Source organism: Callithrix jacchus, chromosome 10 (genome assembly GCF_049354715.1).
Source record: "Callithrix jacchus isolate 240 chromosome 10, calJac240_pri, whole genome shotgun sequence".
Classification (NCBI taxonomy): Eukaryota; Metazoa; Chordata; class Mammalia; order Primates; family Cebidae; genus Callithrix; species Callithrix jacchus.
The window spans coordinates 122899982-122910839 of NC_133511.1; the positions used below are offsets into that span (position 1 = coordinate 122899982).

The 10858-nt window shown below is 46.5% G+C and overlaps 1 long non-coding RNA gene across 6 annotated transcripts in view; it reads right to left on the bottom strand.

Annotated features, from left to right (window-relative positions):
* Positions 1–9332, bottom strand: part of LOC103796388 (uncharacterized) — a 35135-nt gene extending 25803 nt beyond the window's left edge. For all 6 annotated transcript variants that reach the window (XR_013523489.1, XR_013523490.1, XR_013523488.1 and 3 more), the window contains exons 1-4: positions 8813–9332; positions 5975–6102; positions 4384–4659; positions 2942–3014 (exon numbers count right to left, since the gene is read on the bottom strand). This is a non-coding gene — a long non-coding RNA (uncharacterized LOC103796388). The remainder of the gene's footprint in view (positions 1–2941; positions 3015–4383; positions 4660–5974; positions 6103–8812) is intronic.
* Positions 9333–10858: the final 1526 nt, after the last annotated feature.

Below are 10858 nucleotides of genomic sequence, written 5' to 3' on the forward strand. Positions count from 1 at the left end.
CAGGGGTCAGAGTCCAGGGAGCAGCAGAGCATGGCCTTGTGAGCCCCACGTGATCTGTGCAGAAGTGGCTCCCGAGACCAAGCTGATCTGCAGTGTGAACCTTGCACAATCACATCTTGTTCCCAGGGGAGAACCTGCAGGGCTGGCCTCTCCTGAGTGGGGTCAACATGGCCCGACAGGATGGCTGACCCCTGTGCTATGGACAGTGAGCCTCTGAGAGGCGGTGGCCACTCCATAATACTGTCCAGGGGCCGCTGATAAATTCCTGCCAGCAGTGGCCGCCTTCCTCCAGTTCCTCAGCCAGGCAGCCAGGTGTGATGGAAAGTTGTCAGGTATAACTCAAAGAACATAGATTAAGAGTCAACTCCTGCAGCTTCGCTGGCGGCTCTGCTCCTGCACCTGTCTGAACCTGTATCTCTATACAGATTGCAACAAAAAACTCACACAGGCGTGAAATGTGGTCACTTGTCCAACCTGAGCATGGGCACAGGCGACTACTGTTATACTTTAAATGGAGCAAAACATTTAACTCAGAAAAATACCTGTTTGCCAGTGTGGGGCTCACACTTGGACATAATGGCACAGAAACATGTTTTCACCCTTTAATAAATCATAAAAGTTTATTAAAATGTTCTTTTTTGGGGTGGACTGAGTTTCACTCTTGTCACCCAGGCTGGAGTGTAGTGGCACAATCTCGGTTCACTGCAACCTCTGCCTCCCGGGTTCAAGTGATTTTCCTGCCTCAGCCTCCCAAGTAGCTAGAATTACAGGTGCCTGCCACCAAGCCTGGCTAATTTTTGTATTTTTAGTAGAGACGGGGTTTTGCCACGTTGACCAGGCTGGTCTCAAACTCCTGGACTCGAGCAATCTGCCCACCTCAGTGTCCTAAAGTGCTGGGATTACAGCTGTGAGCCACCGCACCCAGACTCTGAAACTGAATTTCTATAGAAAATTCCAAGCTTTGTAAAGTCTGGTCCACGCCCCCATAAACAAACATGCACAGGTACACATGCGTGCGCGCACGCACGCACACACAAAATCTTCCCCCAAAGCTTCCTTATCATATGTCCAAAGTACATAGCTCAAAATTCAAGCAAATTATTCATTACAAAACAAATTTTTTAAAAATCACAACATGCTTTGTATATTGGCAATAGGCTGTTACTTGCCATTTGCCATGGTACGATTCGTATTTTGCTTTAATTTATGCTGAATTCAGGAACTATGGCAATTTGCCTTTTTCCTGCACTACCTGTGCAGAACCCTCCTCCCTGCGGGCACTCAAGCATGGGTGGGCATTTAGTCTTTCTCAATTCCCACAGCATATTTTTATCTTACATTGCCCAAAATTCAGAAAAGGTGTTTAGCCATCAGTGGAGGCCTGGGCTTGGCATGCATTAAATGAATACATACAGCCTGGTGTCAAAGCCAAGCTGAGCAGCATACCTCGTGCCAGAACAGCAGAGAGGTGGGCTGGGCATGGTGTCTCATGCCTATAATCCCAGCACTTTGGGAGGCTGAGGCAGGCAGATCACGAGGTTAGGAGTTCAAGACCAGCCTGGCCAAGATGGTAAAACCCCATCTCTACTAAAAATACAAAGATTAGCCAGGCATGGTGGTGGGCACCTATAATCCCAGCTACTTGGGAGGCTGAGGCAGGAGAATTGCTTGACCCAGGAGGTGGAGGGTGCAGTGAGCCAAGATCACATCACTGCGATCTAGCCTGGGTGACAGAGCAAGACTCTGTCTCAAAAAAAAAAAAAAAAAGAACAACAGAGAGGCAGACCCAGGTGCCTGCAGAGGTGGCAGGAGACCCCACACAGACCCCTGGGGCCTGGCCAACCGGGGGTACAAGCCCCGGCGGAAGGAAACACAGAGCGGCAGCTCCAGTTCCCAAAAGGGCCCAGTGTGGCCAGATCTTCTCATTTTCCAAGAAAAGCCAGAAACGCACTTTTTAATGTGAATCTCTGTATTTTAAAAAGTTACCAATTAATTCTAAATATGGTCTTAAAATAGTCTATGGGGCAAACACAACACATCTATAGGGGACGTGGCATTGCTGCCACCTGGGAGCTCTCCAGAGCAGAAGATGGCTGCAGCAGGCTCCTGGCCCAAATCGGCCATTCCTTAACTGCTACCTAGGGCAGTGGCTTCATGCCCCAATCACGCGGCACTGAAGACCTGGCCAGATGGTGGAGCTACCACACAGGTCCAACTCCTCCTCACTCCACCACTTACCACTAACACATGCTAGTTATGTCGCTTTGACTGCCCCCTCAGGCTTCCATGCCACCCATAAAATGTGGAGAGTGATACAGTCCTGCTCACAGCACGGTTGTGGGGTTAAGTGAGACAACGCAGAGGAAGCATTTCATGTTAGCTGCCGCCATCCGTGCGCCTGGTGCCTCCTTCCTTACCAGCCGTTCACATTCATCAGCCAGTTCTGTTAAATGGGACTTTTCATACTCTCTCAAGTCTTGTTTTTATTTCTTCTTTCTGCTGTAATTCATACCTTCATCCTATCTATACTGAACAATGTGTGTGTGTGTGTGTGTGTGTGTGTGTGTGTGTGTGTGTGTGTGTGTGTGTGTGTTGAGACAGGACCTTGCTCTGTGACCCAGGCTGAAGTGCAGTGGTGTGATCAAGGCTCACTATGGCCTCAACCTCTCAGGCTCAAATGATCCTCCCACCTTAGCCTCCTGGGTAGCCAGAACTACTGGCACATGCCACCATGCCCAGCTAATTTTGTTTATTTTTTGTAGAGATGGGGTTTTGCTCTGTTGCTCAGGTTGGTCTGGAACTCCTGGACTCAAGCAATCCTCTTGCCCCGGCCTCTCAAAGTATTGGGATTTCAGGCTTGAGCTACCACTCCAGGCCTGAACTACTTATCATAACAATCTAGTAATCATATCTCTGTTTACCGCGTGCCCGCACATCATACCTGGGTGACTCCATCTCTGCTTTGGACTTCTCTACGTGAAGCACAGATCTGATGGCGTCATCTTCCCTGTCACCTACAGAACAAGAGTCGCAATTCCTTAATCCTGCCTTTGAGGTTCCCTCCCCAGTCTGGCCCTAGGCTCATACCGTACCAGTTTCATTAACATTCTCTCTGCTCTGGGCTGGGTGTGGTGGCTCACACCTGTAATCCCAGCACTTTGGGAGGCCGAGGCGGGTGGATCACCTGACGTCAGGAGATCGAGAGGAGCCTGGCCAACATGGTGAAACCTCATCTCTACTAAAAATACAAAAATTAGCCAGGTGTAGTGGCACATGCCTGTAATCCCAGCTCCTTGGGAGGCTGAGGTGGGAGAACTGCTTGAACTTGGGAGGCAGAGTTCGCAATAAGCTGAGATTGTGCCACTGCATTCCAGCCTGGATGACAGAGCAAGACTTTGTCTCCAAAAAAAAAGAAAGAAAAAGCCAAAGCCAACAGCCTGGTTTTATACACCTTTTGCATTCCCAGAGGGTACATGGTAAGTGCACACTGCTTGCTGAATGAATTAATGGGACCAACTAAGAGTACATTTTAACCAAAAGTTAATGTTACTTTTTTACTTTTTTTGAGATAGAGTCTTGCTCTGTCACCCAGGCTGGAGTGCAGTGGCGTGATCTCTGCTCTGTTCACTGCAACCTTGCCTCCCAGCCTCAATCAATTCTCTTGCCTCAGCCTCCCAAGTAGCTGGGACTACAGGCACACACCACCACACCTGGCTAACTTTTTTATCTTTAGTAGAGATGGGGTTTCACCATGTTGGCCAGGCTGGTCTCAAACACCTGACCTCCAGTGATCCTCCTGCCTCAGCCTCCCAAAGTGCTAAGATTACAGGCGTGAGCCACAGCATGCAGCCAAAAGTTAATGTTACTTCAACAAATGCTATTGCCAGAAAGAAGGCTGGGACTGTGCAAAGAATACAATAATAACAATATATAAAATTGGCCAGGCTTGAACCCAGGAGTTTGAGACTAACCTGGGCAACATAGCAAGACCCTGTCTCTATTAAAAAAATATATAAATATACACATACATATTATATACATATATATTTAACATATGTATATAATATACTGGAGGTCAGGTGTTTGAGACCAGCCTGGCCAACATGGTGAAACCCCATCTCTACTAAAGATAAAAAAGTTAGCCAGGTGTGGTGGTGTGTGCCTGTATAAATAAACATATGTTTATTTATATACATATATAAATGTATACTGTATAGATTAAATATACATACACGTATGTGTATATATTTAAATAATACATATATGTATATAAAATCACTCTGGAGCCCTGGAATGTGTATGTTTTGGTTAATTTTAGTAGAAAAGGGTATTACCTATGCAAAAACCCTAGTTACCCAGATAACCGAAAATATCTGCACTTACAAGGCTGTTGGCATTTGTCACGGTATCTTGAGCTTCATTTTTCTTTCTGTGGCCCTGGTGACATGCATCTAGATCCCAGGAGAAGATGCAATCCAGCCAAAGGACGAATTTAATTGTTTGGTTTGTCATTTGTATACTGTGCGGTGCAATTTTCACACAGCCAAAAACTGCCCGAGTATGACCTCATACTGTGTGGGCCTCTTTTAAGAGAGGCAATTCCCAGCACTCAGAGTTTCCAGAGGAGGCTAGGCGTGATGATCTCGGGATGGCAGAGATCTAGGAAAGAAAATAAACATCATTGGTTTTTTGACATTTATATTCTTTTCTTTTCTTTTTTGAGACAGAGTCTCACTCTGTCACTCACCACTCAGGCTGGAGTGCAGTGGCACCATCTCAGTTCACTGCAACCTCCACTTCCAGGAATTGAGTGATTATTGTGCTTCACCCTCCCAAGTAGTTGGGATTACAGACACACAGCACCACACCTGGCTAATTTTTGTATTTTTAGTAGAGATGGGGTTTCACCACGCTGACCAGGCTGGTCTCAAATTCTTGACCTCAGGTTATCCACCCACCTCGGCCTCCCAAAGTGCTGGGAGTACAGGCGTGAGCCACCATGCCGATAATATTTATATTTTTAAACACTTGCCACTGGAGTGTTCCAGCTAGTGTGCGCTGAATGAATGGAAGGGTTGGTACACAGCCTCATTCCCTATCCCCATGCAGGAGCCCAGGCCTTGCTCCGGCAGGTGAGGAAGCCGAGGTCCAAGGCTTGTCTGGTAAGAACCGAGGAGCCTGTTCAGCAGACAGAGCAGTTTCCAGCTCAGCTCTGGAGTCAGGCTGCCTGGGCTCTGTGCCTGGCTCCGGGAAAAGTTGATAGAGTAATAGTTCCTATCTCAAAGAGCTGTTGGACTAAATCATAGAGAATATGTAAAGTGCTTAGCATGGTGCTGAGTAAATTACTCTGATTATTACAAGAACTCAGCAAATGTTAGCTGTCATCATCATTTGTCAAGAAGTTCCCACTAGGAGGTTTGAGCCATCAACAGCTTATCTTTACAACTCTGCCCACATCCAGTATCTCCACCTTATTGTCTAACAATGGGATCAGAGTTCCCAGAAAATGGAAGAGCAAGCTCTCAGCTTCTGCCCAATAAAGAAGCAGAAATAGTGGAGTCAGGGAGAAGCAAACAGGTCTCATACAGAGGATGCCTGTTTGTGCAACTGGCTCAGCGTAAAAATACATCTGAACTCTCAGTGGCCATGCAGGAAGGAAGAAAACAAAAGCACACGTCTTCATGCTGCTGAGGGAAATTCTACACCTAGTGAAACCTCAAGTACAAGTAGGGAACAAAGACAGCTTCAGGCTTTTGAGGCTTCAAAAAATGTGACATATTCTAAGAAACAGGGTAAATCATTACAGCAATTTCTCAATAGATGTTAAATAATACTGAGACTGATAAAGTCACTGAATATGACGGGTTGATTCATTCTGCAAACACATGCTGAGTGCTACTATGTACAGGTTAGACACTGGACTAGAGAGGGCAACCAGACAGACACACGTTGCTGCCAGTATAAGCTCACTTACCTCCTAGTGGGGAGAGATGAATGTTAACAGCTACAGTAGGAAAGCTCTGAATCAGGCGGTGTTGAATGCAATGGACAAAGAGAAGGCAGGACCTCTAGCCTCAACTTCCAGTTGAAGAACTACGGGAACTACAACAGACAGAAGAACGAACTAAATGACACCATCAGGATACAACCAGATAAATCCAGCATGTGAAATGTCAGTAAGAAAACTGACCCGGATGGGCACGGTGGCTCATGCCTGTAATCTCAGCACTTTGGGAAGCTGAGGTGGGTGGATCATTTGAGGTCAGGAGTTCAAGACCAGCCTGGCCAACATGGTGAAACCCTGTCTCTACCAAAAATACAAAAATTAGCCACAGGTCTATAATCCCAGATACTTGGGTGGCTGAGGCAGGAGAATCACTAGAACCTGGGAGGCAGAGGTTTCAGTGAGCTGAGATCGTGCCACTGCACTCCAGCCTGGGCAATAGAGCAAGACTCGGTCTCAAAACAATCAAACAAACAAAAAACCCTCTAACAGAAACACGTACTTGGCCAGGCTCCACAATCCTCTCCCTGCACCCTGCTGCTGTAACCTCTATAGCAGGGGCCACGCAGATATCCCCTAGACAGATTGGAGAATTCTCTGGAGAAATCAGATGGTCCCTTCAATGAGATCTAGAGATTCTGATATTGGATGTACCCAGTAAAAAACTCCGCTTGCTCCAGTCACCACAGAGTGAAGGCCACAGATAAGCCCCATCCATGCACATTTTGCTTCCAATGGCCTCTGCTTAATGCCTCATTCTTAAATATGAACAGCTAAAGATCAAACATTTGAGGAAAACTTCCAACAATATACACAGGCACAAAAAGGAGGGGTAGGGAAAGCAGGGGAAGGAGACTCAGGAAAAACAATGAGAAAAGTAGAAGAAAACTTGAAAACTGGAAAAGTCCTTGGAGAGCTAAGAGAACAGGCTCACAAAACAGGAACAAAAATACTATATATAAAAAAAGAAGCAATCAATGAACAAGAAGGTTAAAATGTAACATTTCAACAGAAAGGATAGGAAGATACACTTAATAAAGTTGAAAGTGGATCTCATGAAGATAGAGATGAGATTGGTGGTTACTGGAGGCCAGGAAGGATGGAGGAAATAAATACATGTTAATTAATGAGTAGAAATGTACAGTTAGATAGAAGAAATGGGACCTAGTGTCTATAGAGCAGTAGGGTGATTGTAGTTAACAACAATCTATTGTACATTGCAAAATTGCTAGAAGAGAATGATTCAAATATTCATGGCATAAAGAAAAGATAAATATTTAAGATGTTGGATATTCCAATTGCCCTGATTTGATATTTACACATTATAGGAATGTATCAAAATATTACATGTACCCCCAAAATATGTACATCTATTATATATCAATCATTTTGAAGTTGATGAAATTGCCCAGAGAGTAGAACAAGAAGAGGAAGACAAAAGGAGAAAAAAAGATAACAGCTATAATTCAGGGTCCAAGATCCTCTAGTAAAGCCAGAAAAAATGGGATGAGGATGCAGGTTGAGTTAGGGAGCAGTAGCAAACAGGTAATTTATATAGAGAAGAAAAACAATATCTATAGAATTAAAAGAAAAGAACAAAAAAACTTACAAATAGCAATATTTGGAAGTTAGAAGATAGTAAGGGAATTAGCCAGACATGGTGGCACATGGCTGTAGTCTCAGCTACTTAGGAGGCTGAGGCATGAGAATCACTTGAACCAGGAGGTGGAAGTTGCAGTGAGCCAAGATCATGCCACTGCATTCCAGCATGGGTAACAGAGTGAGACTCTGTCTCAAAAATAATTAAATTTAAAGGAAAAAAAGAAGAAGATAGTGAGGAAATGCCTTCAGAAATACAAGGGAAAAATATTTCCAGCCTAGAATTCTATACCTAGCAAAACTATCAGTCAATTATGAACAAAGAATTGAGATTTTTCAGACAGATAGCATCCCAAAGTTTACCTCCCATAGTCACTTTCTCTAGCAGCTATTAGATGATGCAGTTGACCAAAGTGAGAGAATAAAACAAGAAACAGGTGGTGCACACCTGTAGTCCCAGCTACTCGGGAGGCTGAGGCAGGAGAATTGCTTGAACCCAGGAGGCGGAGGTTGTGGTGAGCCGAGATTGTGCCATTGCACTCCAGTCTGGGTAACAACAGCAAAACTCCATCTCAAAAAAAAAAAAAAAAAAAAAAAAAGAAAGAAAGAAAGAAAAAGAAAAGAAACAGGAAGATCTAAGATCCAGGCAGTAGGAGTGCAACACAGAAGAATAAAGAGAGGTGATGTTGACAGGAATTCTGCAGGACTACTTTCCCAAGGGCAAGCCTAGTTTCCCAGGACACAGATCACAACACCCCACTGATGAAACAGGATACAGTAGGCCAGGTGGTGGCTCACGCCTATAATCCCAGCACTTTCAGAGGCCAAGGCAGGCAGATCACTTGAGATCAGGAGTTTGGGACCAGGCTGGCCAACACGGTGAAACCCCATCTCTGTTAAAAATACAAAAATTAGCCGGGCGTGGTGGCATGCGCTTGTAATCCCAACTACTTGGAGGCTGAGGCAGTAGAACTGCCTGAGCCTGGGAGGTGGAGATTGCAGTGAGCTGAGATTGTGCCACTGCACTCCAGCCGAGGTCACAGAGCAAGACTGTCCAAAAGGGAGAGGAGGGGAGGGGAGGGGAGGGGAGGGGAGGGGAGGGGAGGGGAGGGAGGAGGGAGGGAGGGACGCAAGGAAGGAAGGAAGGGATGGAGGGAGGGAGGGAGGGAAGGAAGGAAGGGAAGGGAAAAGAAATAGTGAAGGACATACCAATAAACACAATCACCATTATAGCATGTGGCTTCTTATGTTTTTTCCTCACTTCTTTCTTATCTCCTCTCCTCCTGCTTTTGTCACTTGGGAGCCCTTCATTCTTCAGGATCCTTTTTCAGAAATTTTGCCTACTTCAGCCTGCACCTTCTTCCACAATCCTCAAAATCTACCCTTTATCCTGGTGCAATTCTCCTCCATCTCATACACCCCATCATGTGTCAGACTAAATCCTTCTAGCCCATCCTCCATCCTTTTCTCAAACATTTCCCTATGAGCTCCCCAGTCACAGCTTTTCTCCCAATACCCAAGTTTCCTCTGTCAACACGTTACCGCGTCTTCATTCTCCTCCACATGTTCTCACTTCTCTCTGTACCACACACTCCTCTGTGTCCTTTGATTCTGGTCTCTGCCTTCAGCCCCTGCAGCTCTTCTAACTCACTTCCATTCTCTTTTATTTTAGGCTCAGACTCTCTCATTTCCTCTCTCAACTTTACCCCTTTGGTGTCAATAATGTTCTGCCTGGCTCTAATTTCTCCTCTTTCTGTACTTCCCCCGTCTGCCCCTACTTCCTTCTTTGGTGTCAACTCTTCATCTGCCTCATTCACTGGTACCTTCACCTATAACATCTTTCTTTTCCATAGAAACGGATTTATCAGTAATGTCTCTCACTTCATGCAAGACGCCCCCTCAACTCCCACTCCTTCCTCAGTCCCTTGCAGTTCATCACTCTCTTTGACACTTTCAAAAGGAATTTCCATCTCATCATCAGTAAATGCCATCACTTTCATCACCAGTAACTTCTACCACTTTTCAATGTTCTCATTTATGCTCCCCATTCCTGAACCCTTCAACTTCTCCCCACTGGTCCCCAACTTCTCCTCACTAGATCTCAGGTTCTCCACACTTGACCCCAGCTTCTCTCCACTCAACCTCAGCTTCTCTCTGCTCCTCTCCACGGGTTCCCAGCTTCCCTCCACTTGATCTCAGATTCTCTCTACCCGATCTAAGGTTCTCTCCCCTGGATATCAGCTTCTCTCTACTCGATCTCAGCTTCTTTCCACTCGATCTCAGGTTCTCTCCACTCGATCTCAGGTTCTCTCTACTTGATCTCAGATTCTCTCCCCTTGATCTCAGCTTTCCGCCACTGGACCTCAGGTTCACTCCACTGGACTCCCACTTCTCTTCCCTGGACAACAGCTTCTCACTACTAGACCTCAGCCTCTCTACACTTGATCTCTTTTTGTCCACACATGGCCTCAGCACCTTCTCATTCTGCCCCAGTTTATAGCCTCTGGATCTCAAGTCCTCTCCACTGGTCCTTACCTTCTCCCAAGCAGACCTTGACCTCTCTTCAAACCCAGACCCCCTCATAGGCCCTGCTGTCATCCCTGCACTCTTAGATTTAGCCCTTACTTTGTGTTTGACTTCTTGCTTTCCCCAAATCTCCCTTGGGCTGTCTGTCCCCAAATCTACTGAAGCTTGCGGTGCAGCAGCTTTATAACCATCCTTTCCTGACTCGGGCCTGATTTCTCTTTCAAGACCTCCTTTTCCACATCTTCCAGTCTCCAGTACTCAGACTCCAGCTTCGGCTTTTGAGTGTTTCTACTCAGAAGCTCCACTCTCTTCCCAATCACCATGAGGCCGTTCCAAGGTCCCCAGGTTTTCTCTCGCAGCATCGGCGCCCCCTCGTAACCCTGCTCCAGTGGCGACCGCCCGCGGAACCCGGTCTTGCCAGGGGCGCCCTGAGCCTTGGGGAGCCCCCTAGTCCTCTTAGGCTGCTTACCCCGCCGCTCCCTCCCGCCCAGGGGCGGAAAACTTAACAGAACCCCCTTCCCCACAGACATAGTCCCCTGCCCTCGCCCCTGGACCACCACTCACATCCCCACCCCCCCGCTCCCCATTCCTGTCACCCCTCGCCACTCTCACCCCCTTCCCCTTTCCCTTCCCTTTCCCCTTCCCTTTCCCTTTCCCCTTTCCCTTTCCCCTTTCCCTTTCCCCTTTCCCTTCCCCACCGCCTGGTGGTAGCCAAACTGGGCGAGTGCG